General features: G+C 31.7%; 1 protein-coding gene across 1 annotated transcript in view; it reads left to right on the forward strand.

Annotated features, from left to right (window-relative positions):
* The first annotated feature begins 302 nt into the window (after positions 1 to 302).
* Positions 303 to 27,778, forward strand: part of vex (somatomedin B and thrombospondin type 1 domain containing protein vexed) — a 188,962-nt gene continuing 161,486 nt past the window's right edge. Inside the window, exon 1 of the mRNA XM_077439715.1 lies at positions 303 to 381. The gene's annotated coding sequence lies outside the window, so the exon portion shown is untranslated. The remainder of the gene's footprint in view (positions 382 to 27,778) is intronic.

Here is a 27,778-nt window from a genome sequence, read left to right on the forward strand (position 1 = left end):
ACACACACATACAAACACAAAACTTTTATCAACAGGAACATCGCACTTTTGAAAACTCGCAGCTTTTCATTCGAAAGCCCGATCGTTCAACGAGCGAATTTACCGACAAACCGTCACGAGTCGAACCCGTTAATAAAATGAAAAAATAAAAAAAAATAAAAAATAAAAATCCCATCGTTTTCCCCTTCCTCTCCAACATCCCCCTCGTCCCTCAGCTACCCGTGTCCAGGGGGAGATCCCACGACAGGGGGAAAGAGGGGTTGGCTAGAACGGTAGAGAGTCGCGCAATTCGAATCATTCATCTCCGGGACGCGGAGTTGTTCGGACGTATTCGGACGACTGTTCGGAGATATTCGGAGATATTCGGACGAGTGTTCGAAGGTATTTGCGAATTTGTTTTGCACTTTTTATATATATATATATATTTTTTTTTTGTGCATTTATATTGAAACCCCATCGTTTATCAAACTAACTTTTTTTTCGTAATTCGCAAAAATTTTGATGGATTTATCACAGTAAAACATTGTGATTTGGTTCGTTGTGAATAATTTAAAAATTGATTTTATGTTCCTGAATCGGAATGAAATTTGATACGTAGTAAAACATATCAAATTGGAGCTTTTACGACGCGTACATACATATGTCTATATGTGATTTTTGATTTTTAAATGCTTTTTATTATATTACTAAATTCATATTAAGTCGTTAAGATAATCCGAGATTATCTCTTAGATTACTCAGTGAAATAACACTTATTAGTTGGTCTGGAATATTGCGTCGAATATATGCGAAAAATGTATGAAGTCTCATAAACTGTCGTATCAAATGAAACTATTGAATGATGTAACATACATTAATATACCTTAGCAAACCACAACTTTAATAGTTTTGATTTTTATTTTTAAGTCCTTTTTATTATTACTATATTATGTTCACAATACATCTTATATCTATTTTAATAGCTACTGATATACTGATCATTTTCTATTTTACAATTTTAATTTAAATTTGTTAGTAATCATAGTATTATATTATACTAATGTTAATGTACAGCATAATGGGAATAAGAGTAACATACAATGCTTATAAATGCTCATAATACATCTAATACATAATATTAATTATATACTCTCTAAAGTCGATGATCTAAAGCAGATTGTGTTTAGGTAATCTGTGTGCTTACATATATACATATAATACATAAAAATGGTAGTTTATATTTTCATTGTGAATCTTTTCTACTTGAATCACTGTATATTTTCGTTTCGTGTTTATTTATAATATTTTTTTAATGTTGATTTTAAATTTTTTTTATTATTTTTTGATATATTATACGTATTATTATGTTCACAACACATCTTTAGTATATTTTAATAGCTACTAATCCAGTGGTTATAATATTATCTGCATATATTACACATTATTTTAATTGCTCATACTTATATATAAAATCATTTCATTTTAATGTTAGTGTAGAAGGAAAAATAGACTTTTTAAAGTCGAGGATCTAAAGTGAAAAGTATAACCTTTTTGTAATTCCGAACATATCTTGCAATCATTCTTTAAAAGTTTATTAGTATGGTTGTTAGTGAATCTCCTGTTTTATTTGTTAGTAATATATACATAACACTAACATAATTTAATTTTGGGTTTAGAGTCGTTTAATGTTGGTATATAATATTTTATTGTTTTATTTCACATTGACACTAGTTATCATTAGTGCTAAAATTTCAGTGTCAATCCTTTTTACAATTCAATATTTCATCATTTGTGTGAGTGCTATTTATTTCTTGAATTCTCGAGTATTAATTTTATTGTTTTATTGAAGTGCTATTCACAGATATGCATTAGAGAGGAATAAATCATTTGTATAAAACTTTCCAATGGTAAAATATCTTTCATTCTACATACATATACATTTTTAAGTACAGTTTCTCTATTGAATACGTTTTCTTTCTTTATATCTTTATAGAATGTACCTATAGAGTTTTCTGAATCTTTGTCTGGATTGTTTCCTATATATAATATATAAAATATGCATATTCTTATTTATAATATAATATTACAAATAAAATGAGACTTTCAAATACATATTATACATATGAAAATTCAGAATCTTGCATACATGTAATGGTATAGCATGAAACTTAAATTTCTTATATAAAGTACATACAATTCCAATGCACATCTAAAAAAACGATCCTAAAATATATATCTCTCAATACAAGTCTTTGGCTTTGAATCTTTAAGTGAAATACATTGTGTGGCTGAAAAAGATCAAAACAGTCGAACGCTATACGAAAAATTCATCGTTATTTTTATTCACAGCTAATTAGCATATTGAGTGCCTGTCCACACTACTTTGCGAAAATTTAATTTTAATTTAATTACTGTAAATACAAACAGCAAACGTATTATATGTATTCTATGGAAGTTTAATGGACGAAACGGTTCAATTAGCAATGTAACATATGTTTGTATGTTGTTGGTTTCATTGCCACGCTTCGCGTGAATTCAAAGGATTATTCGGTTAGTTTAACTCTGATGCACATACACACGTTATTTCTCAAAATTCAATAATATCAAACAACAATTAATACAAACCATATACCACTATATGTATGTACGTACGTTCGCTCATTAAAACATATGTACATATGCTTCAATTTTTAATTAATGTTAGCAAAATTTTAGCAAAATTATTTAATGTCAAAAATTTCGCAAGAGTCTCAGTTTAATAGTATGTATATATATTGTGGAGTCAATTTTTTTTTTACTTATATAAATACATTAATGCTTCATTAATTAAAGATGATAATTTAAATTAAAAAAAAAATAGTTTTGAGCAGGATATTTTTGCATATTATATTTCCATTGATTAGTTCTATTCCATTAATGTATTACTTATTAAGTTAATGTTAATTGAAATATTAAAATATGTAATTACGTGTGAAAATTGAATGGCTGTGTGTGTGTCTCGTATAGTCTCCTAAACCATTAAACCGATTACAATGAAACTTTCAAGATTTGTTGTATGCATGTCCGGGAAGATCACTGTGAAAAAAAAACGGGAAAAAACCTCTTAATAATAATATTCGTAATTACGATTTTACAAGGTGTAGTCAGGGATATGTGTTCGTTGGTAACCACGTTACCAGTTGGTTTATGCCGACACGGCTTTGAAGAGACGTTAGTTGAGTTCTAACCATCACTTGAAACGGGAACGGGAACGCAACGGGAACGGGAACGGGAATTGCATGCGTTATTATGACTAGTCACCGGAGCCTGAGGGGGCCGTGTATTGTTCAAAGGTTGTAAATGCATTGTTAAAGGTTTGCCGAACCTTTTTTACAAAGGGTTTACAACAATGGAACAATTGATAGCACTGTGACTATCCTACCTCTAATTATGACATTGCAACAAATTCCGGGTTCAGCTAGTAACGAATAAATGATTCATTTTACATAAAAATACTAGAAGCTTTGCTTGATATAGCTTGTATGAGTAAATTTTTGGCATACATACGTAACATTATGTCTAAGCAATACACAAATGGCTTAAATTCACAAGCAAAAACTATTTTCTTAAATTTATTTAACTAAAAATAATTTGTGAAGTCAAAAATATACATGTAGTTAATATGAAAAAGTCACTTAAAATAACTTCTTTTATTCGTCGGTTAAATCAATACCATTATAATGGTTATGTTGTATTAATTTTTATTTATTGAAATTACTTATTCTGTTTTCAAAATAACCAGGACATAAAAACATACGTTCAGAAAAAAATGTGTTGATTAATTTAATGTTGTATGAAAGAAAAGTCATTGAAAAATAAAAAGCGTAAAGTTTGGGTCACTCATAAGGGTATAGAGATTAGTGTATTATCGTTCGTTTTTTTATACTTTTATTATTATCATAAGATTTTAAATATTTTCTTTAACATTTAGCTAAATATTTTGCACACTTATATTCTTGATATACTACATATGTAACTTATCACCAAAAAATATTTATTTAAGTCTTTAAATCGTTACCAGCCGCTGCTATAAAAAGTGTATGAATTGTCACGTTTTTCCAACAGTCGATGGAATAAAAATGAAACATTCTAAAACCGAGTAACTTAAAAACATGCTTTCGCACGGTTTTTCTCATCAAAGATTCGCTGCCTTTCATGTCCTTTAGACTACATAGACTACCCCACTAAAACACACAACGGCCAATCGTACTTTTCAATCGCGCGATGAACACTTTCAAGTTTATACAAATATTTATTATTTCTCAGCGCAAATTCAGCGAAAGAGTAAAAAGAGAGGCTTTTGCTTCTCATCCACTCCGTAGAGTGGTTTTGCCCGATCAAAGAAATATTACGAACAACCCGGCAATCAATCACGAAACTGAAAGCTTTCGAAACGTGGAAGGAGAGTAAGCTTTGGATTACTGACCCCCTCCGTATATACACACACGTGCTTAAATATAATACGAAAAAAACCGACACACTGCGAATTAATTCAGCAACAACCCTGTGTTGTAGAAAAGAGTTTGAGGTCCTTCAATCTTACTAACAACGTTCTTCATATGCACGTGTAGTATTCTTTGAAACTTTTTAAAATAATTTTAAACTTTTCTTTGTGTGGCACGTTTCGGGATATGTGTATATTTTCAGCTGAAATGACACGATGAATGGATAGAGTCTCACTTGCACCGAAAACTGTAAGTTTTCCTCTTTCAAACGAGTGGGAATTGTTGTATGGGAATTTTGACGTAGAATTAACTAGTGTATGTCTTATTTGTTTGACGAAATATGAGGTCTTTATCTCGAATAGTTTAGTATACTAGCAGTGCTGCTAACTTTGACTTTAAGATTTCCCAAGTTTTAGTTGTTGCCCTGTTATAGTTTTGGCTTTTTGTGTCTAGGTTGCCATTTTTTCGTTGTGCTTTTGTGGTATTTCTATTTAAATTTGACAGTGACGCTATTTAGAAGTCAATTAAATACCCATCCGAAAATATAATGTTCATTAAAAAATATCTTTATTTATGCTTTAAAGCATCATCTTAAATTCTCTTACAATATGTTTACTGTCTATGTATACATTCAATTAAAACTAAAACAAAGTTTACAGATGGTGTTTACTTGCGAATAAAATGTCACAGTACAGAAAATAAAAGCAGTTTTTTTTTTAACAAACTCAATTAAAACATATGTTTATTATTTGCTTTTTAATATCTAATTTAATATTTTAAAAATAAATACATATATACGGAATTCGTTTTTGGCTAATTTGAGAATTTGACTTTTAACCTACATACATATTTATTTTATTTTATTTTTTTATTTTATTTTTTTTTTTTATTTTTTTTTTTTTATTTTACATATATACCAGGAAGGCCTTACAGGTAAATCCCAATGCGCCTTCCTGGCCAATTACAAATACAAATGCAGCATTTTTTTATTATAAGTCGTTGAATTGCGAGACACTGAAAAAACTCGCAAATTAACGAGACATCTATGAATTGTACATAAATTTTTATTGTACATCCATCAAATTTCAAATAGTGGTGACATAGTAGGTAGGAAGGATTTTCAGCCAATTTTTTTTTCCGGGAACCGTTTCAACAATGAAATCAGAGAAAATTGGCAAACTCTGATAGGAAACGATCAACCTGGAGTCACAAATCCAGGTCTGACCAACAGCATACTCTGAAAAATTCATTTTCATTATGTACGAGTATATACATATTACATACATACGCAGTGGCGGACTGGGACTGAAATTAGTGCATGCCAGGAGTCAAAGGGGGCCCACCCAGGTTAAAAAAATTTGTCCCCCCCCCCATATAACAACATTTTCTTCTTTCCACCACGCTAAAAATCAAGGGTAAAAAAATATAAAATTTTCAAAAATGGTAATAAACAAATTAAAAAAAAAAAAAAAAATTAAAACAAATAAAAGTACAAGAAAAATGGCAAAAGCAAAATAGATCCATAAATTACATTGTATATTTCTTTTTAACTCTTGTCCTAGGTAAATAGAATGCATCATAAAAGAATGCGGCATAAAAGCGTCTTTTACTTTCGGTAGAAAACAATCAGGGACGTCATTTCAGCTTTTTCTTCGGGGGGGGGGGGGGGCAGGCAAAGATTGGTCAAATTGAATTTTTTTTCAAAAAATCTTTTCTATATCGGAATAAAAATGGAAAATATTCTTTGCATATACCTTATTGAGTTATAAAATATGAAAAAAAGTAAGCTTATTTTTGATAAACTAATTATAAAAAAATATTATATAAAAAGTGAAAAAGCGCCGCAGGCGAAAATTTTTTTCCAAAAATCTTCACATGGTCAGCAAAAATCGACCATCAAACTGAGTCACTAAAAAACTATCAATTAACTTAATTTCTACCGACTGTCTTTTCACTTTATCTATGTATATACATACATACATATGTACGTAATAACAATAGATAAAGTTTTGTGATCATGCGAAAATCGGGATTTTGGGGAGGGGGCCCCTATCTTATAGTCCATATACATGGATGTGTCTAGATTACGAATAGATTATATATTTGGAAACTGTTTAAAATTGTGTATTTAAATCTTACTATATCGTCGAAGTATAATCAAATGTTATTTTGAAAGTATGAAGTAAATTTAAATCGCTGGTTGGTGATGAATCGTCCTATCAAAATTGTTTTAAGCAATTCAGTTTATATTATTCACGGAAATTTGTTTATTCTCATTTTTATTTCAGTAGGTAGTTGTTACATAGGTATTGGTATATACATAATATTGAGGTTAGAAATGGGCCCAGCAAAAGGGCCCACGCAAATGTTGAAACTTACATTTCGAGCCTAATAAAAAGAGTTAACCGATCCTTGGGCTGTTAAAGCATGTATTAGTTGTTTGTGTATATAGTAAGAAATTTGTTTTGTTGAAATACCCAAACTTTAGGTCCCAAAGTGCAATATCCTATAAATTTTTACACACGTGAAATAGTTAAAAAGTAATTTAATTTTACTGAGGGCCCATATTTTCTAACAGATAGTGGGGCCCACATGCCATCGGGCATGTTCGCTTGTATGGCCAGTCCGCCACTGTACATACGTAATAACTTTTGAAAGACGGAGAGTCGAGATCGAAAGTGTCCCTAACCGAGGTCGAGTAAGACCCCAGTATATTTTAATCAAAATACAGCTTTTCTCAATACAAATGGCTTCAATATATATCTTATTAATCATTTTATACATCAACATAAAAAAATTTTAGTCCTATAGCATGTTTTTGACTATTTTTGTATTAAAAAATAACAACAAGCATCAACATGCAAATGCACATAGGCAAGGCCAACAGGCGATTGCATGACTCAATAGCCTCGCACCAAAAGTGACTAAAACAATAGCTTACGAAAATATAGCTGTCTCTTTCTCTCATATGCAAGCAAACAGTCGAAAACATGATAATGACTTATCGCTACCGCCTTTAAATCATACTTTGGAACGCAGAAATGTATAAATGTATTTTTTATCATACAAAATCTATTAAAAAAAATTTCTTGTAGTTCATTCTAAGAATACAAGAAATGTAGGGTCTATATCTTTGAAAACCACATACATAGTTATTACAAAAAACGTAAAAATTGGGGCACTTGCATACCCCACTTCGATGAGGGAGGGTTAATATGTACATATATAGATATATTAAAAATCTACACATTTTATAATATTTTCAAATGTAAAATGTAAAAGCGAATGGGAGTAGTTTATTTAGTATGAATAAAAAATAATGTTCCAATATATACTTTTTAAATGAAAAATTTAGCTTTCATATTTTCTTTCAAAAGTTTTATAAAAATTTAATTTAAAATAAATTTGGACATATTCCAAATTAAATACAATTTGATCAATATTTTATGAAAGACACTACTGAGCAGCGTATTAATAATGTATCATAACCTTTTGTAAAATTGAAAATTAACTGCAGGACATATTTTTATCAAAAAAACAGGCTGATATATTTTTTTTTAATTATGAACTGGATGATAATTTCTCAATCCAAAATTGATCATATTTATATATTATCATATAAGTATTAATACACGTCGGCGTATATAAAGTCGGATCGGAAAAGATTCGTCCTTATCGTTTTTGTAAATATTATTCAAGTGGATTAAATTCTTGCATAGTCCCAAGACAAAGCTTTTCATAAAGATCAATATACTATATGCTATAAAGATATACATATGTAATGAATAATTTAATTTCAAAATTTATATATCTGAAAATAAGCTATCGAATCATCAGCACATATTCCATGTATGTATGTCTTGATTCATGGATTTTAAAGAATTTACTAAGTAAATGAAATCAAATCGATATTTTCCGCATATTTTGAGCAGGGAGTTTGCACCATAATGGACTAGATAAGTGCGTTCAGATTCAATGGTAATAACCGTAATGAAATACGTCAGTCTAAAAGGTGGCTTAATGGGTTTAGACATTATACGGCATAAGCTTTATTAGCTCGCACCACGCTACTAGTCCTAGTAAATGGTCTAAAGTATAAATAACACTTACCGTAATGTCACTCGACAATGCTCAGAGTTTTCCCGGACGCCCGGAAAAACTCCGCGGACCGGTTCAATTACGGCCGAGTGCAAAAGTGTCCGTTCGCGCCATTTCTTCCTGGGAGATGTGCCAAATTTGATCGGGTCCTCGAACGAATTTTACGACCTGGGTGAGGGTTTTTCTGGCCGGAAGTTGGGGTTTTTCCGGGAAATTCTCCGGGTGTGTGTAATGCGTGCGGTCGGGGTTGAATTTTGTATTAGGGGTGATTTGGGGTGTGTTGAGTTTCGTTGTGGATGATGGGTTGACGTTTGAGTTGGATTGTTTCAAATACTGTTACTATACATACCTATGTATGTATGTATGTGTTGTTGTGAGTTTTCCGGATAATTTTATGTCAAACTCGGCGAAAAATGATGTACCAATTTCAATCAAAGTTACGTATCGTATCATAATGTATACAATATTTAAAATAAATCAGCACCTTTTCATAATTTAATATAATATATATTTTTAATGAAAGTCTATAAGTTAATTATAGATTCGTGTGATATATATAGAATGTAATTACAGGTTCTTATATTATACAAATAATTAGTTTTCATAAACTTGTACGTGACAGGGTAATCACAAGTTTATAATTAGACTACATATGTATATAATTGTGAAGCGATAATATTTCATATTAAACTGTATATATGTATATGTAAAATATCATTACAAAATGTACTAGTACTATTTTACTATGCAATTACAATATGTGATCAGCTTGTAATATATAACATTTGTTATTACATACATAAATATGGATATTACAAGCTAATTACAGGTTGCAGTTAGATTAGTTTCAAAGTGTGATTATTCATATTAAATTATATATTTGAAATTATCATTGCGGTGTGTATTTAAAACGTTAATCTATGCTATTTAATCTATATATTCCAGTATGTAATCAGCATGTAATATCCGCATTTTGTTTGAATAGACATATGTTTATGTACATTATCAAGCAAGCTAATTATCTTGCCTTTTTATCTGCGAATGCTATATTAAAATGGGTGTAATATTTATTACAGATTATAATTAAACTAGTTAAGATGCGGTTTCATATCAAATAGAATACTTATATTTGAATTTAATAACTTTGTAATAAACACGAGTGTGCTTAGAGGTATAGTTTGAATTTTTTAAATTTATTTCAATCAAACATATGCACTCGCCTTTAGAGATCACTCCAAAGCGATAAGTGAACTAATACAGATACAACACAATAATACAAACATTTTTATACAAAGCGAATTCATACCTTTTAGCTTCACTTTTTGCCTCTTATCCGATCGTTTTCGTACTTTGCCATATTGCTCATTTTTGTCATCAATATAAGTAAATGTATCCTCCGCCATTACGATGCAGAAAAAATATCGTTTTAGACGCGTTTGAAATTAGAACTTCTGAAAAGTGCCTGACGTTTATCCAGTTTTTAGTTTTAAACATAGATGGCGGTAGTAATATGTAATTATTGGTATTTTTACTCAAAATAATAATTTTATATACAAATTATAGAAGAGGTAAGTTTTAAAAAAACTTTTTTTTTATATGGTGAGAACGAAAAATGTCAATTAATGTTAAAATAAAATATAGAGTGAATTATAGGCGTTAAAACAATTAAAATCTGATATGGCCATATCAAGGCGAACAGGTTGAAGATAGATTATAATAGCTTGCTAGACGTCACCGTACCCAAAATTGTGGATATTTGCTACGCATTGTATACGATATTTCATCTGCAACGTAATGGCAGACGATACATTAACGTATATTGATGACCAAAATGACCAAAATGGCAAAGTATGAAAACGATCGGATAAGAGATAAGAGATATAAAAAATTACTTCTTAAACGAAAACCATGTGAACTGTATAAGAGGTATGTAAAAAAGGCCATTTAAATATTCTATGATGGTTTCACGGCTGTCTCTGAACTCAGGTATACCTATAAGAGGATATTTGTGTTCGTTTTTATACAAAGTTTAGGATTTTTATCGATTCATCATTATGTTCGGCTATCGTTAGGACACACACAGATTAGCGTCTTTATATATATTTATATATAATATCATTTTATTTTTTTATTCAAAAGCGTGTAAAAGGTGAGACTTTCCATCACTATCAATTGTCGATGGTAATATAAAAGCATACGAGTAGGTATGAGTCTGAAATTTCAGATATATTACATATGCTGCTATTCCACACGCCTATTTTCATAGACCGCCGATCGTCAGGAATGATATGCAAATTTATTATTTATTTTTTCCACATTTCTACGTGCGAAAGTACATACACTATATGATTACATAGACCGCGTTCGCGCAAACAAATAAATGTACCTATGTGGGGCGACACGACGTTTCGCTTCCCTCTTACTTAAAATAAAAATGGCGAAAGTGAGTTTTGATGTACGTATCTTCGTTCCATAATATTTTTCTCGGAGCGATGTTCTCCCCGAGGACTCATCTCGCGGGGGAAATTGAAGGAAAAACCGACGCCGGCGAAAAAAGAAGTGAAATTGCGATTTTCTGATTCCGGTTGCAATATATAGGTATCATACGTACGACATCGCACTTACTGTACATGTTCGTTTATTTCAAATGAGGTTGATTCGTAGACGTAGATCTGTGACTTTTCAAACTATATCCTGCCGGAAGTCAATGCATAATAAGATATTTATATAATCCGACATTATCTCTCAAATAGTAAGATTACTTAGTGCAAGATTGACGGTGTGTAATAATAACACTTACTCAATAATAATAAAGTTACTCTGGAATATTGCGTCGAATATATGCGAAAAATGTATGATATTTTGGATGAAGTCTCATAAACTGTCGGATCAAATGAAACTAATGAATGATGTAACACACATAAACGTACTTAAGCAAACGGCAACTTTAATGGTGATTTTGATTTTTAAATGCTTTTTATTATTACTAAATTTTGTTCACAATACATCTTATATCTATTTTAATAGCTACTGATCTACTGATCATTTTCTATTTTACAATTTAATTTAATTTCGTTAGTAATCATAGTATTTGGAAAAATGTGTAATTGTGGTTGTTAATAATGACTCCTTTCTGTTGCTTTGCTTGTATTTAAAACTGTATCATCGGTAAAATTTTCGGCAGCCCTAACGCACAGAAGCAGAAGTATGTATACACAATGGAATAAATGTGACAATAATTCAGACATAAAGGAGTGATCATTGACTTATATTGGCTCTTGCAGATAAAATCATGCAATCCGGTTCGAAGGACCATGGAAAAATGTGTAATTGTGGTTGTTAATAATGACTCCTTTCTGTTGCTTTACTTTCCTTTATTGAAGAAGAGAAGAGGGACTGCCAGCTGGTGTGTGGTGATTGGCACACCACCTATCGAATGTTAAATTGATACTACTATTAATGAACCCAGTGCACCGTCGGTAGCCCTCTATCTATACATTTATACTAAATATCTAGTGGGGAGCGACCATAACAATATGAAGATTGTCAAGTATTATATTATTCTAATGTTAATGTGCAGCATAATAGGAAAAACAACCTAAAACCCTATTTACAATTCTTATGAATGCTCATTATACATATAATACATAATATCAATTAAATACTCTCTAAAGTTGACTGTCTAAAGCAGATTGTTTTTAGGTAATCTGTGTTTACACCTGAAGGGTATAGACATTTTGTTGTAATCACCCAGACTCTTCACAAGTGTGGTTATTAGTGATTATGTCTGTAGAATCTACTGGTTAGTGTGTTAGTAATGTCTGTAACAATCGGAATATTATTTATGGAATGCAGTTTTTTCAATAATAGTTATGAATTGTTTTAGGGATTTATTTTGAAGCTTGGAAAGGTTAGAATTTGAGACATTATTGCATACAGGTGAAGCATAGGCTTTAATAGTTTCATTTTCAAAAGGAATTATAAAATAGGGTGTAAAAATTCTACATTTAAAAGAATTAGGTCATTTCACAAGGTAAAGTAGAACTTATTTATATATGTAGATACATATTGTAGAATAGAGTAGTTCTTAAATTATTTAATTTAAATTTATTTTAGATAGTATTCACAAAAAAGTACATACACTGGACTTTATTTCAAGTACTTTTAACTTTAAAATATATCCTATTTAATGATGATAGAGTGCATTTGGACGAATGAATGTTGTTTTTAAATAAAAAATGCCACTCTGCTTAAATAAAAAGCTCTCCGATCAGTGCGTTTTGCCAGTGATGACGTATGGATGTGAAACTTGGACATTGAACGCCAAAATGCTACACAAAGTCCAATGCATTCAAATAAGTAGGGAACTCTGTATGCTCGTCATAATGAGGAAAGACAGGAAGCGGAACACGTGAGTGAAAAGTATGACAAGGGTAGTGAACTTAGTGGATATAGTGAAGACATTGAAATGGCAATGGGCGGGCTACATGGCTAGAACAATGGACGAAAGGTGGAAATAAGTGCTAGAATGGTACCCGAGAGAAAGCAAAATGCTAAAAGGAAGACGGCAGGGAAGATGGATAGACGAAATTAGGAAAAAGTGTGAGGTGAGATGAATGAGAGTAGCGCAAAATAGATTCGAGTGAAGACGTGTTGGAGAGGCCTTCATCCAGCAGTGGATGGTGAGCAGTTGTAGATGATGATGATGATGATGATATCCTATTAACTTGAAACACCTTAACCTATAAAAAAATAAAAAAATACTTTTGTCACAAATAACAAACTCGGTATATAATGGATACACGAAAAAAATATATAAAAATAGCCACGATAATTAAATTAATGTTGGAATTATTAATTCAACGTTGGAATAATTGATTTAAGGTTGGTTAAATTTAACTAAAGTTGAATATTTAGTTTTCGTTTGATATATTTGTTAAGAGTGAACTTATACATTATTTTTTATAGTGAATATGGTCAAAATTACAATTCAATTAATTAGCACCAATAATTTCAAAGAACAATAAAGATGCTTTGTAATAACTTTCATTAGTTGTCTTGGTGATTTGCAATCCATTTTGCATCAAAGCTGTGCTATAACTGAATGAATAACCATCATGAATGAACCTTTATAAAAGAACAACTCATGTATTTTTCAATTTCACAATAATTATCATGATATTTGGACATGCATTTAAATTTTATTATTCTGTAATATTGTCTTGTATTGAAGCGATGAATGGTACATTTTGTCTACGATTTTTATAATGTTTTTTTAAAAAAACGGTTGATGTATTGAAAAAGTGGTATGTTTGTTAAGTTTAAAGATTGATGTTACTTTTTGACGTATAAGGCGATTGATAGATCGTTCGTTGTTAATCAACAACGACAGTGTTTAGTTTTGTTGCTGATTCGTTTCGTGTGAAAAATTTTTCAGCGTTCGTTTCGTTGAAAACTCCCTTTGATTTATGGATTCGTTCGTGTTTGATTTAAGGCCTTTTTTATTTTATTATTTATGCACACGTATCGCAAATAACGTCGGGCGATAAAACTTTTGTTGATGGTAATAATAATGGCTTATAGAAGCTTTTTGTGTTTTGTTGCCTGCTGAATGGATTTATAATTTTTTTTTACCCTTTCGTGAGGCTCGAATTTGGTAAAATTTGTATGCTATGAAATTTAAATTTATGATATTAAATACCGTGATGTATGTACCTACATACATACATATATGTACGTACAACAGATTAATTTAAAAACGACATCTACACCAAAATGTTTAAACTTATTGTTCCATTCAAGGTAATGTTTTATTATTATTAATACGTCGTGTATTTATGTCAGTGTGATTTGTTTGCGGTTTTCAAAGTATTTAAATATAATATGAATGTTCTCAGAGGAATTGTGGCTAGTTAGTAACTACTTTGAATTAAATCCATCAAAACTATTTTATATCTGTCTTACATTACAAAGAGCCTTTTTGACAGATATTATATGCCTTTATAAATACAAAATTTAGAATTTAACCTTTGAAGGATGGAGCGTCGGGATAAAACGAGTGTCCCGAACCAGTGTCGGTCAAGACCCCAGTATTTTTTAATCAAAATACAGCTTTTCTCAATACAAATGGGTTCAATATATATCTTATTAATCATTTTATACATCAACATAAAATTTTTTTAGTCCTATAGCATGTTTTTCACTATTTTTGTATTAAAAAATAACGACAAGCATCAACATGCAAATACACATATGTAGGTAAGGACAACAGGCGACTGCGTGACTGAGCCACGCGCCAAAAGCAACGAAAACAATAGCTTACGAAAATATAGCTGTCTCTTTCTCTCGCATTGATTCATCAATCAACATGAATATTCAAGCGAACAGTCAAAAACATGACTTATCGCTACCACCTTTAAATCATACTTTAGAATGTATTTTTTTACGATGTACCTCTTTTCATTCTACATGTTCATTCTAGGGATACAAGAAATATAGGGTGTATAGCTTTGAAAACCACATAGTTATTATGAAAAACGTAAAACTTGGGGCACTTGCATATCCCACTTTGATGAGGGAGGGTTAATGAAGAGGTCTCTAATTTATTTATTATAATGGCTGGGCTACACGATATATTTGTTTGGCTCAATAATTTACTGAAGTTTGAACAATCTTTTTCAAGAATTGTATCAACCCTTTCTCTTATGAATTTCTATTTTGAAGTAACAATTTGTACTGGCGACTGTTGTGTAGGTGAATTTCCTCTCTTAGATTGAATGATTTGAACTCTGAATTAGTATCAGTTTGCTTTAAATTGAACTTTCTCTGAAAGACCTTTTTGAAATATTATAATATGATTCACAACGAACATGTTTGGTCATTAAAATTAATTGAAATCGAACATATTTATGTCAAATCTGAATGATGTAACGTATCGTTTACTCGTACATTTGAAAACTTCGTCTCAGCAACGTGTCAAATGATTGACATCCAATTAGTGTTGCAAACTTTTCGTATCCTTTTTTGTGCCTCGGCAATAATAAAATCGATTTTTTATCACACATATATACCTATATATAATAATTTTTAATGATTTATTAGTCGTACAAAGTTTATCCACGACAAGAAGCTAGATATGTCGGATTTTGGATATTCCGACATTTTCCGACGAAAACTTTTGGCAGTGCACGTCTGTCACCACATTCGTTGTCGTTGTTCCCGAATAATATTACGTCACTAATTACCATGACTAATTATCATATCTCAACAACTAAACAATAATGGCGACAGTTCAAATATCCTTTGTGTGTGTCTGTTTACATTGTTATCACGCTCAAGTAGCCAACACAATTTCCATCGCAATACTGTATCTATTATTTAATATATAATTGATTGCTACAAAAGGTGATCCAACGGATAGTTTGAAATTTTTCTTTTGACAAAACATTCACAAATATCTTAAGTATATAACAAGACGGTCGCACATCCCAAATAATTCATCAAACAATCGCTTTACTGCGTCGGATGATCACGTTAAGTTCAATGATCACATTATTTCTAGAAACAGTGAGTAACCTATGTACATAAGGAGTCTCACAGATCATGTAATTTGTTTATTTGAATCATTTTCTTATATTAAAAGTATCATTTGTAGCAATAATACAGGAAGCAGAATATCTTTCAAATGACCTGAGCTATCATCTTAATTTAAACTTAACGATATAGACGCGAATCGGTTCTCTTTTCAGCAAGATATATTCTTCGTCATACATATAAAATATATTTTCACTTGAAATATGCTTTCACTGTAACATATACGCAGACAAAAATACATTTATTAACAATAATAAAATACAAAGTAGGGAATGTCTTGCATCTACAGATAGTACCAATATATAAAAACCAGCCGCAAATACAAAATATTTACAGCTTCTATGGATCAAACTTTCATGTACATATGTATATATCCAATGAAGATTGTCGTTGGTTACTCAAAAACTATGTATTTTATTTAAGAAGAACTTCCAACATCACCTTTATCTTAGTTTTACATTGTGATTACTTCTCTAGCCCAGTTCCGTAACAAGAAAATGTTTCTTTTTTTTGTTATTCGCCTCGATATTGCATTTGTCTGTACGGTATTTGCAAGCAATCTTCTAAATCCTATACCGTCGTACTGGCGAGAGCACATTCAATTATTGTGGAATTGTCAACTTCATCTCTTCTTGTTTATCTATCGGTGCTTTGTGTTGTTTGTTTTCGTTTTTATAGTGCGTCTGATGCTTTCGTTTCCAGGAAAACCTGGGAAAGCTCCCATTCTAAAGCTTAGAGATGTTCATTTGCCGCGTGTCAAAACAAGCTTTGTTTACTGTTATTGTGACATTTTTTTGTTTATGTTGTATGAAAATAAAAGCTGGGATACATTTATTTATTTATTTTACATATTTTGCCATAGTGACATTACAAGTCACTGTGACCAGACAGCATATATGTACTATATAATACTAATGTTGTACCCGATGACATATTATCGCATGAGTGTTGTTGGCATATTAAGTTATAAAATAAAAAAAAAATTAAAATCGTCGGTCAAGTGTTCGATCCCTACATCGAATATTTTTGAAATACCGTTTAAATATATTTAATTTAATATTTACATTTAATTGTTTAAAATTAAAAAAAGGTAAAAACTACCTACATACCTACCTACATGTAAACAATATAAATCACCGATTGAAAAATTAATTAATTAAATAAATTTCCAATAGATGGCGGTAAATTCTCTGCCAAGCGGAAACATTAGTAGCGATTAGTATATATAGAAGTTTTTTCTTTTGTTATTGTATTCGTACATACGTTTTGGCAGTGGTTTAGCTGTGACGTATATATGTATATATGTCGAATCGAAACGCATATTATAGTACTGTGAGCGTTATCTCAAACAGACAGACACACAGAATAGCGATATTATACATATGTATATGATTCCTTTAACAATAAACTTTAATCAAAGCTTTGGGCAAAGTGAGAACTATTCTAATGAGTACTTTATATGCGAAGTATCTTATGTATTGTTTTTATTACAGACAGACAGACATACAGACGGAATAGCGATATTATATATATGTAAGAATTTTTAATAATAAATTTTTGAAATCTTATTCAAATAGTGGTGAGATAGTGGATAGGATTATTTTTTCCAATTTGATGGAGGAACCGCTTTAACAATTAAATCATATAAATTGGCAAATTCTGATAGGAAAAGATCGGCATTTAAGATAATACTCATAATAAACTCTTTTCAATCGAGTTCAGCGCACGGGACCGAACCCAGCGCACTCTCGGTGCTTAGTATCAACGCAACCGCCGACCCACGTTGCTGGCTATACATATATTTCTTCGGTAGATCTTTGATTCATTTTATTAACTTTAAGATGGTATATTTTAATCAAAACCTTTGATTCATTTTATTAACTTTAAGATGGTATATTTTAATCAAAACTATTGAATGAAGTAATTACAAAAATATTTTAATTCACATACTTATGCGAGAGATGCTTTTGATGACCTCCCCCATATATTCATTATTCCATATTCAATATTGAAAACGCGGCAAGAATTTAATTCATTAATGATAATCACTCGATTTTTTAGAGCACTCTGGCGACACTCACAAAATACCATGACTAGATACAGTGTATACGAGCGATACGTATATAAAAAAACGGGTAGGGGAAAAACTTTTTAATATCCCCAAAGGGAGGTTTTGTCGTGCCGACGACACGCCATCGTTTGTTATTTTTCGCGTTTCTCTTATGTATAATTTTAACGTATGTCCGGAAAATTCGCGTGCAAACTTAATTATGACCGCTCAAATTTACAACCGTCGCGAATGACCCGGTCCGGACATATTTATTAGGTCCCGCAGGACATTACCACAATGTCCTCAATGGCGGTTAGTGTATGTAATAAGGAAAAACAAGTATGGCGATATCTATGTATAATACCTACTTTATACGACCGCGTTTCGATTTTATGATCCTGCTGTTATAACCGGTCGTAAAGTTATAAAGTGTGACGGTGACTTGCACTTAATTGAATAAATGATGTCTGCTCGCTTTCTTGCAGGCGATTTCCGTAGCTTGTGTCGTAAATTTAATTTATTTGATTATATATGTATATGTATCTGCAATATCATTGCTGAAAGAAAATCTCGCAACTTGTACATAAGTATGTTTACATATATGCATATGGAATAACGCCTCGAATGCTAACCTTTCCAAGCTCCAAGTAATACAAAATAAATCCCTAAAAATAATTTATAACACCCATATATACTAACTTGAAAAAACTGCATGCCATGTATAATATTCCGTTTGTTACAGACATTACTAACAAACTAACCAGTAGATTCTATGACAGAATCACTAATAACCATACTAACATACTTGTGAAGAGTCTCGGTGATTACAACAAAATGTCTATACCCTTCAGGTATAACACACAGATTACCTAAACACAATCTGCTTTAGGTCATCGACTTTAGAGTCTTTAATTAATATTATGTATTAGATGTATTATGGGTATTTATAAGAATTGTAAATAGGTTTTTGAGCTCTTTTTCCTATTATGCCGAACATTAACATTAGAATAATATAATACTATGAAAACTAACCAAATTAAATTAAATTGTAAAATAGAAAATGATCAGTAGATCAGTAGCTATTAAAATAGATATAAGATGTATTGTGAACATAATTTTGCAATAATAAAAAGCATTTAAAAATCAAAATCAAATATATGCATACATTTGATGGTACCCTGACTTAAGCGCACCGACATAACCGTACCGACATACCACACCGACATAACCGCACCGACATACCGCAACGACATAACTGCACCAACATAGCCATGAGGTGTCAAAGCTCGTTTCGATATAAGCCAGCAGCATGTTTGGGCTTTTGCCTAGCACCGAGAGGCGTCGGTTCGATCCCTTGAGTTGACCTCGATTGAAAATAATTTATTCAAGAATTTATTCTTAGTATATCTGTAATGCTGCTGGTCAGAATTAAATATTTGTGACTCCAGGTCAATCTTTTCCTATCACAGTTTGCCAATTTTTCTGATTTCATTGTTGAAACGGTTCCTCGATTAAATTGGCTATAAACCTTCCTACCTACTATGTCACCACTATTTGAGTACTAGTGTTATGCCCGCTGAAATTTCAACGGGTGGTTTCGGAAAAAAAATTGATACATGATCTACATAATATATAATTTCGAATGAGACTTTGTATGTAAATATGTATATATGTTTATAAGTAACTTTTGTTGGTAATCGTAAACAAGTCAAAATTTCTATGACGAGTCGATTTTTTTTTTCGATTCAAATAAATTTTATAAAAAAACAAATGAATATTTACTATTATGTAGATTCGGCATGTTTGAGCTGTTTATATTACAAATACTGAGCGAAGCCGGGTAAAACAACTAGTAATATATAATTTCGAAAGTAAAGTACTAGTAAATCCGTGACGTCATCGAACAAATGAATATTCAAATAAATTAAAATAAAATAAAACTAATCAAATAAATATAAAAAAATGCTTACTATTAGATTGGCCATGTTTAAGCGGTTTTTATTACAAAAAACCGAGCAAAGCCGGGTAAAAACACTAGTTTAAAATAAAGTTACGATACGAATAGTAATAATTTAATCGGAATTGGAACTAAAACAGAAATCGGGAATCCGGAACTGAAAAAGGAATCCGGATCCTGAATTGAAACAGTAATCGGGATCGGGATATTATACATGTATGTACTATATTATATCTAACAATTTGTATATACAAACTAACAATTTGTTATTAGAACGTGCTTCAAGTTTGGCCAAATACAAGAGTTATTTTAAACTAACATAACATCATATTTCAATGCATGATAAAGCAAGCGTCTAAAAGTTTACATTCCTATCAATTAATTCTAAATTCTGTTTACGAACAAATACTATATTCTGGGAAATTTTTGAACGTTTCGCATTTGTTTGGCTTCCGGTGACTTTTCAGTGCAGTCTGGACCGCTTTAACTTTGACGTTAACTGATATGGATAGAGGAAAGTGCTGGGAAAACTGCAGAATGCAATTAATTAGAGCTCACGTAACCTTCCGAGTGGATGCTCTCGTCGGTTTTGTAATTCTCGTTGCTGCGAGTGTGGAATTTATAATGTGAACTTTTTCGGATTCCTTCTAATTGAATTTTCCCGCGAATGGTGAATAAATAACGATACTATACCGAAGTATCGAGCTGTCGCGGAAAATTGAAATTGAATCTATTACGATCGGAAAATCCCTCTATATATTTCTATAATAGCATGTCAGTGCTTAAAGAGTACCACTAAGGTTTTAAATCGTTTTATAGTCGTTATGAATTGTTCAACTACTTTCGCTTGGCATATAAAAATATGCTTTAGTAAGTGTTTTATCTTTATTTTAAGAAAGAAAGGGGGGGGGGGATAAAAATAATTTACTGTTATTGATGTATAATACACTAGATGGGCCCAGACGTGTTATTTTGGTCGGAGATCTTGTCTTCACTAACTGAGGGGTGCGGGGGGTTTAACTACCGGGGAAGTTGTGTTTTTTTCCCTACGACGCAGCGGTACCTACCTACCTACTAAGAGAAACTGTGCATGCGCCAAAAGGGAGACAAGTATAACACGTGAGGGCGGATCTAGTATATTCTAGATCTATGTTTTTCACTCTATATTTTATAAAATTTGCTTAAATAAGGTTCTCATTATCTCTCATATATATTTTTGTTCACTCAACGTGTTAATAATGAATGTTATCGATATGGCCAAACATTTCGTCACTTGACATTTGACAGTTCCAGGTTAGACTTTCGGTAAACCTCAGTCGACTCGTAAACTGAGTTGGAAAAACATTTTTGCATCGCGTTCGTTTTTACATGTATTAATATATATATATATATATATATATATATATATATATATATATATATATATATATATATATATATATATATATATATATATATATATATATATATATATATATATATATATATATATATATGTATATATATATATATATATATATATATATATATATATATACTGTTGCATAGGGGTGGGTAGAGGATCCAATCTAAAGGCCAAAGTCGTTTCACAGCATTTATTGGGTGATTCAGGAGATCCACGCACTGCCCGTGCTCCGTCCAGAATGCCTTGATTTTGCCTAAGTACCCGTTTATAAAATACAGGTCACTCCCTGCTACTTCGACGTCTAGTTACTTCCCTATTTTTTAGGCACGTACCCGGATATGTATTCCCACGGCACTCAGTCCCACGCTATCGTTGTCAGTTCTGAGAAGGGACCGGGTGCCGTTACTAAGCCAATTCGGTGGTCATTATTTAGCCTACTTGCACTTAGTCTGGAGATAATCCTCGAAAACTAATTCTATTGGAGGCTCCTTTTAGCATATGCTACAATACGTATTCCATAAATTAATTAATTAACTAATCGCATGGATGTTGGCATATTAAGTTATTTATATAAAAGTAATGTGTCGGTCCTGTGTTCGATCCGCACGCGGTCGATTTTTTTTCAAATATGTATCTTTTAAATATATTTAATCTATATTTGATTGTTTAATATGAAAAAAGCGCCGTCAATTTGTCTACAGGAATCATTGGTAGCAAACAGTATATATATGGAAGTTTTTTCTTTTGTTATTATATTCGTATACGTTTTGGCAGTGGCTTAGCTGTGACGTACATATGTCTGTCGAATTGAAACGACTATTATAGTATGGCGAGCGTCATCTCAGACAGACACACAGAATAGCAATATTATATATGTACTAGTGAATAGCCCGATGAAATATCATCGCATGGGTATAAAATTATTATATACCCGTATAAAACTAAAAAAAAAATCCGGAACCGGAACCGTTATTTTCGTAGACTCTCATAGATAGTTTTCAATTCTTTATTTGTAATAATTTTCAATTCTTAAAGTTAACGTTAACAAAATGTAATATTTTCCGATTATACCCAAACGGTCATTGACCTCGTAACGTTGAATATTATTATTACACATAACAAATTACGTGCATATACATATGATGTGTATTTACAACACGCATTCTGGGCGAGGATATGACATGCGACGCGAGCTCGTGAGGGCCATTGCGTTTGGATCGGAGGGTCCAAGGTTCGATTCCCGGCGCCCGCGGTGAATGAAATCAATTTTTTTCTCGAATATCGTCAAAATATAAATAATTTAAATTATAATTATAATTTAACTGAAAATAAATACATAAAAAATGGTTCAAAACCTCGCTAAATGAAATTATTAAAATTACGTATTTTATATGGCGAGAAGGAATATTTCAATTAATGTTTAAAAAAAAAGGCGAAATGGAAAATTGAATTTGGCGTGATGTCCGAGACCATTAGCTCAATTTAGACCCATATTCAGGCTATTTGGGGTGATCGGTTTGAGTCGCGACAAAGTCGTCTCGTCGAAAAATGAATTAATCGATTTTTATCGATTCGTTCATTATGTTCGGCGAGAGTTAGGACACACACACACACACACACACACACACCCACACACACACACACACACACAGATTACCGTCTTTATATATATGATGATATGATTCCTTTATGAATAAACTGTAATCAAATATTTCGGCAGAGTGAGAACAATTCTAATGACTATTTTATAAACGAAGTATCTTAAGTATTGTTTTTATTATACTATGCAAATTTTTAAATGGTTTTCTTTCATTGGATGCTTTGTGTTTGTTTTATTATAATATGCATAGATTGAACGTTTCATTTAAATGGATTTTTTTATGGGTATGTAAATTAGAGTATTCTATGTACAATACTAATTGAAGACCGTTTTTACAATAGTCGATTTATGCTAAGTTAAAATTGTTCGGGACGCTTTTTTTAGTATTTAAAAAATAATAATTCATATTTAAACGGTTTGTATCTATATAGTATATAGCGATGTTGTTTCATTGGACACGTTTTCAGCAAGTATTTAAAATTTCATCGTAATGTCGCTCGCTTAAATAAATATCCGAAAAAAAAGCTTCTTTTGTGCCCAAAAGCTACGCTTAACGGATTTAAAAATAAAGTTAAGAAGAGAAAACAGAAAGCAAAATAAAAAAAAATGTAAAAACGAACGACGATAAAGAATAAAGTTTTGGCGGTGAAAATTTTCGTTCTTCGACCCTACAATAAAATAAATTTTCCTCGAATATCATATAAAATCCCTTTTATGAGCCGTTAACATAATAAAATAATCCTTAATGGGTGTATTAGAGGATTTTCGGTCAAGAATTCCTCGCGTTCGACTTTATCGCATTATCAGCGAAGGGTCTGACGAGGAAAAGGGTCCAGACCCTCCCGCCTCGCCAGTCATCTTTGAGACGGGGCTAAACGTCTTCCCATTATTATACATATTGAGATAAATGGAGTCACTTTTTCATATTAAAACCGTGTACACGAGCTTTACACCCCTCTAACTCTCCTGCGGGAAAACTTTCCAAGTTTAACTCGTCGAGAATAAACATTAATCATTAATAAACGCAGTCATCCCCCAACCCCCCCCCCTCTACCTCCCAGTTGAATAGTCTAAATATACGTATATTTTATAATATAATGCGATATTAAGCCTTGAATGGGACTATGCATAAAATATATACATGTACGTAGATCGTTAAAAAGTTTCCGAAAAGTGGTTATGACTAGACATGCAATAGGGATTGAAGCCAAAATGGGCTTTTAAATGAAATCTATATATGTATGTATATAAAATTGAATGTCTGCTTTTCTGTTTGTCTATCTGTCTGTCTGTCTGTCTATCTCGTATAGGCTCCTATACAACTCAACCGATTACGATGGAACTTTCAGTTTTTGTTGTATGCATGTCCAGAAAGCTTGCTGTGGAAAAAAAAGCCTCTTAATTATCATATTCGTATTTACGATTTTAACGACGCGAATGTTTGAAGCGCCATTGTGTAGTCAAAGAAATGTGTTCGTTGGTATGATTCTGGTTCTGATTGGTTCTATAATATAACGGTTTGATCAGTTTCAATTTTTCCCAGCATATTTACATGCTACGTTGACCCAGAAATTAGTTTTAGTATTAAAGTATTTTTAGTATTAAGTAAAAAAAATGGAGTCAAATAAGTTGTTTAAAAACAAGGCTTTACATAAGTTTTGTATAAAAAAGTATTTATACATATATACATAATATATAAAATTGAATGTCTGTTTGTTTTCTGTCTGACTCGCAAAGGCTCCTAAACCACTCAACCGAAGATAAAACTGTCAGGATTTATTGTATGCATGTCCGGGAAGCTCACTGTGAAAAAAAACGGGAAAAAATCTCTTAATTATAATATTCGTAATAACGATTTTAACGACGCGAAAGTTTGAAGCGCCATTGTATAGTCAAGGACATGTGTTCGTTGGTAACCACCTAACAGTTGGTTTATGACAACACGGCGTTAAAGAGACGTTAGTAGAGCTCCAACCATCACTTGAAACGGGAACGGGAATTGCATGCCTTATTCTGGCATTGCAACGCATGTCGGGTTCAGCTAGTGAATTATGAAAGGGATAATATTTTTAGCACGGCTGTAAAATAATTTACATGACGTAAGTCAAAACGACATTTAATGTCAAATTAACATCTCTCAAATAGCTCGCACGACCCAATCGGGGTCCGCCTAGCAAATCAAACATCAAATGGGTATTAAAAATAGTAATAAAATAAAATTCGACGCTTCGGTGAAATCATAACTGGGTATAGTTCAATGAAATCATATCCAATTACATTTTCACTCGCCCCTATCATAATTTATAATTTTTATTATAATTTTTGACAGTTGAATGATAGCGCTTTGCCCCACTCCTGTCCATTCCCACTCTCTTCACTGTCCACTATCTGTTTCGTTTCTGCTTTTTTAAGCCTCATGTGTGGAACTGAATGCGGAAGCAAACATATCGTAATATCTTAGCAGCCAACACTTATTTATTTAAGGTTAGGTTAGGTTAGGTTAAGTTAGGATTAGTTTTGTTCATTTAAATTTTACTGTTACTGTCAACGTATTTGACGTTACAGTAAAATAGGGGCACTCTTTTTATTTGCAGGGCGAAATGTTTTAGAGATGGTCATTTGCATATTATGTCGTGATAAATACCTAATTTGTCTGGAAATAGGGCTATTTTACCGGGCCGATAAATGGTACCCATTATAAAAAGTGCTCTACCCCTTTTGTTATAGGTTCCGAATTGCAATAGAAATAATTGCAAATATTTTGTATTCAAATGTGTCAAAAATGTCGAACGATAATGGAAAATATGCCAACAAAAGCGTTTACAAAAAAAGCTTTCGAGTGACCGTAATAAAGCTCAAGCGTCCAGTCCATTGTTTAATAATATTGTATACATTTTGAGTTCTTGAAAGGCAGTACAATTCTTGAAAGCATACTTACAAATTGTGAATAATATTTCGAAAGCGTTATTGTATATAGTATGTAAATGAAATGCGTATCTTTGGAATAAACATGAATGGAGTTATATGGAATTATTTACAAGGATTTCCTATAAAATATAAAGTAATTGCCCAGTTAGACCCTTAGAGATATAATCTTGCGATATGATTGGAGTATATTTATAACTTCTAAATCATTTTGAGACTTATTTTCTCAGATATTCACAACTCTGGTGCTATTTTATCAAATATGCCATAGGGCCATGACAGGTCATTATAAATCAACTTTGTACATGTCCAAACACATTATAGCCATGGTTACGTTAATGCTTACCACCGAAAGGTTCCCGGGTTGAAGCCCTGGGTTGACCTCGATTGAAAAATATATTTTCCGAGTATTTCTGTAGTACTGCTGGGCAGATTTTGTGACTCCAAGTCGATTGTTCCCTATTAGAGTTTACCGATTTATCTGATTTATGTACATATGTAACATACCAACTAAGTATGTATGTACATAAATATGTAATTTTTTTTTAATATGATTTCAAAATTAAAAATCTGCAAATTTAAATACCTATATATACATAGTACAAAGGATGAAGGAAGTGCTTGATTGGTACCTAAAATAATGCAAAAGGCAAAAGGAAGACCGCAGGGAAGATGGGTAGACGAAATTAGTAAAATGTGTGGGGTGAAATGGATGAGAGTTGCGCAAAACAGAGACGAGTGGAAGCGTGTTGGAGAGGCCTTCATCCAGCAGTGGATGGTAAATGGCTGTAGATGATTATGATTATGATACATAGTATAAGTTTAATACCATAGTTGTCGCCCAGGTGTAAAACTCGTAATGGCATCATGGTGTAATATAAAATTAATTAATTATACAATGTACAAATATTAATAATGAACCGCAAGCGTATGTACTGCTTACAACAATCAACGAATTCAGGCGAAAAGACTTTGTGAGCGAGAGAGAGAGGGGATGCAGATTTAATTGGAACCGTCACAATAATGAATTTGGCAACAAATTGGAAAACCTTAACAGGAAATAATATTTTATAATACAATTTTTTCGCGTTGAACACCCTTTTTACATACCTCCTTTGCATTTCACATAATTTTAGTGTCAGTGGTCATTTTTTATATCTCTTATCTCTTATCCGATCGTTTTCATACTTTGCCATATTGCTCATTTTGGTCATCAATATACGTTAACGTATCGTCTGCCATTACGTTGGAGATAAAATATCGTATACAACGCGTTTTAAAAACGGGGCCCGTAGACCTTCCTGACGTTTAACAAGCGTTCGTCCCGTGTCTTCCAACCTTTTCGCCGTGATATGGCCATATCAGATTTTAATTGTTTAAACGCCTATAATTCACTCTATATTTTATAAAATTTGCTCTATAGGTTCTCGTTATCTCTAATATTTAAATATTTATAGTTTTAGCTCTCATATGTATATATAAATTTCAAATGTGGCGTCTAGCTTCATATAATGTAATACACGATATATATTGATTTTTGGCCAAATATGTCAGATCTGACATTTTACGGCTAAAAGTATATCTCTTCACGGAGTTTTATCTGCGAGATAAGTATTCAATAAGAAGTTATTTTGTATCTAATTGTTAATATGATTTATTATTACTAGCCTTTTATTAGCTTGCTTTC

This window comes from Arctopsyche grandis, chromosome 10, assembly GCF_051622035.1.
Source record: "Arctopsyche grandis isolate Sample6627 chromosome 10, ASM5162203v2, whole genome shotgun sequence".
NCBI classification, from domain to species: domain Eukaryota; kingdom Metazoa; phylum Arthropoda; class Insecta; order Trichoptera; family Hydropsychidae; genus Arctopsyche; species Arctopsyche grandis.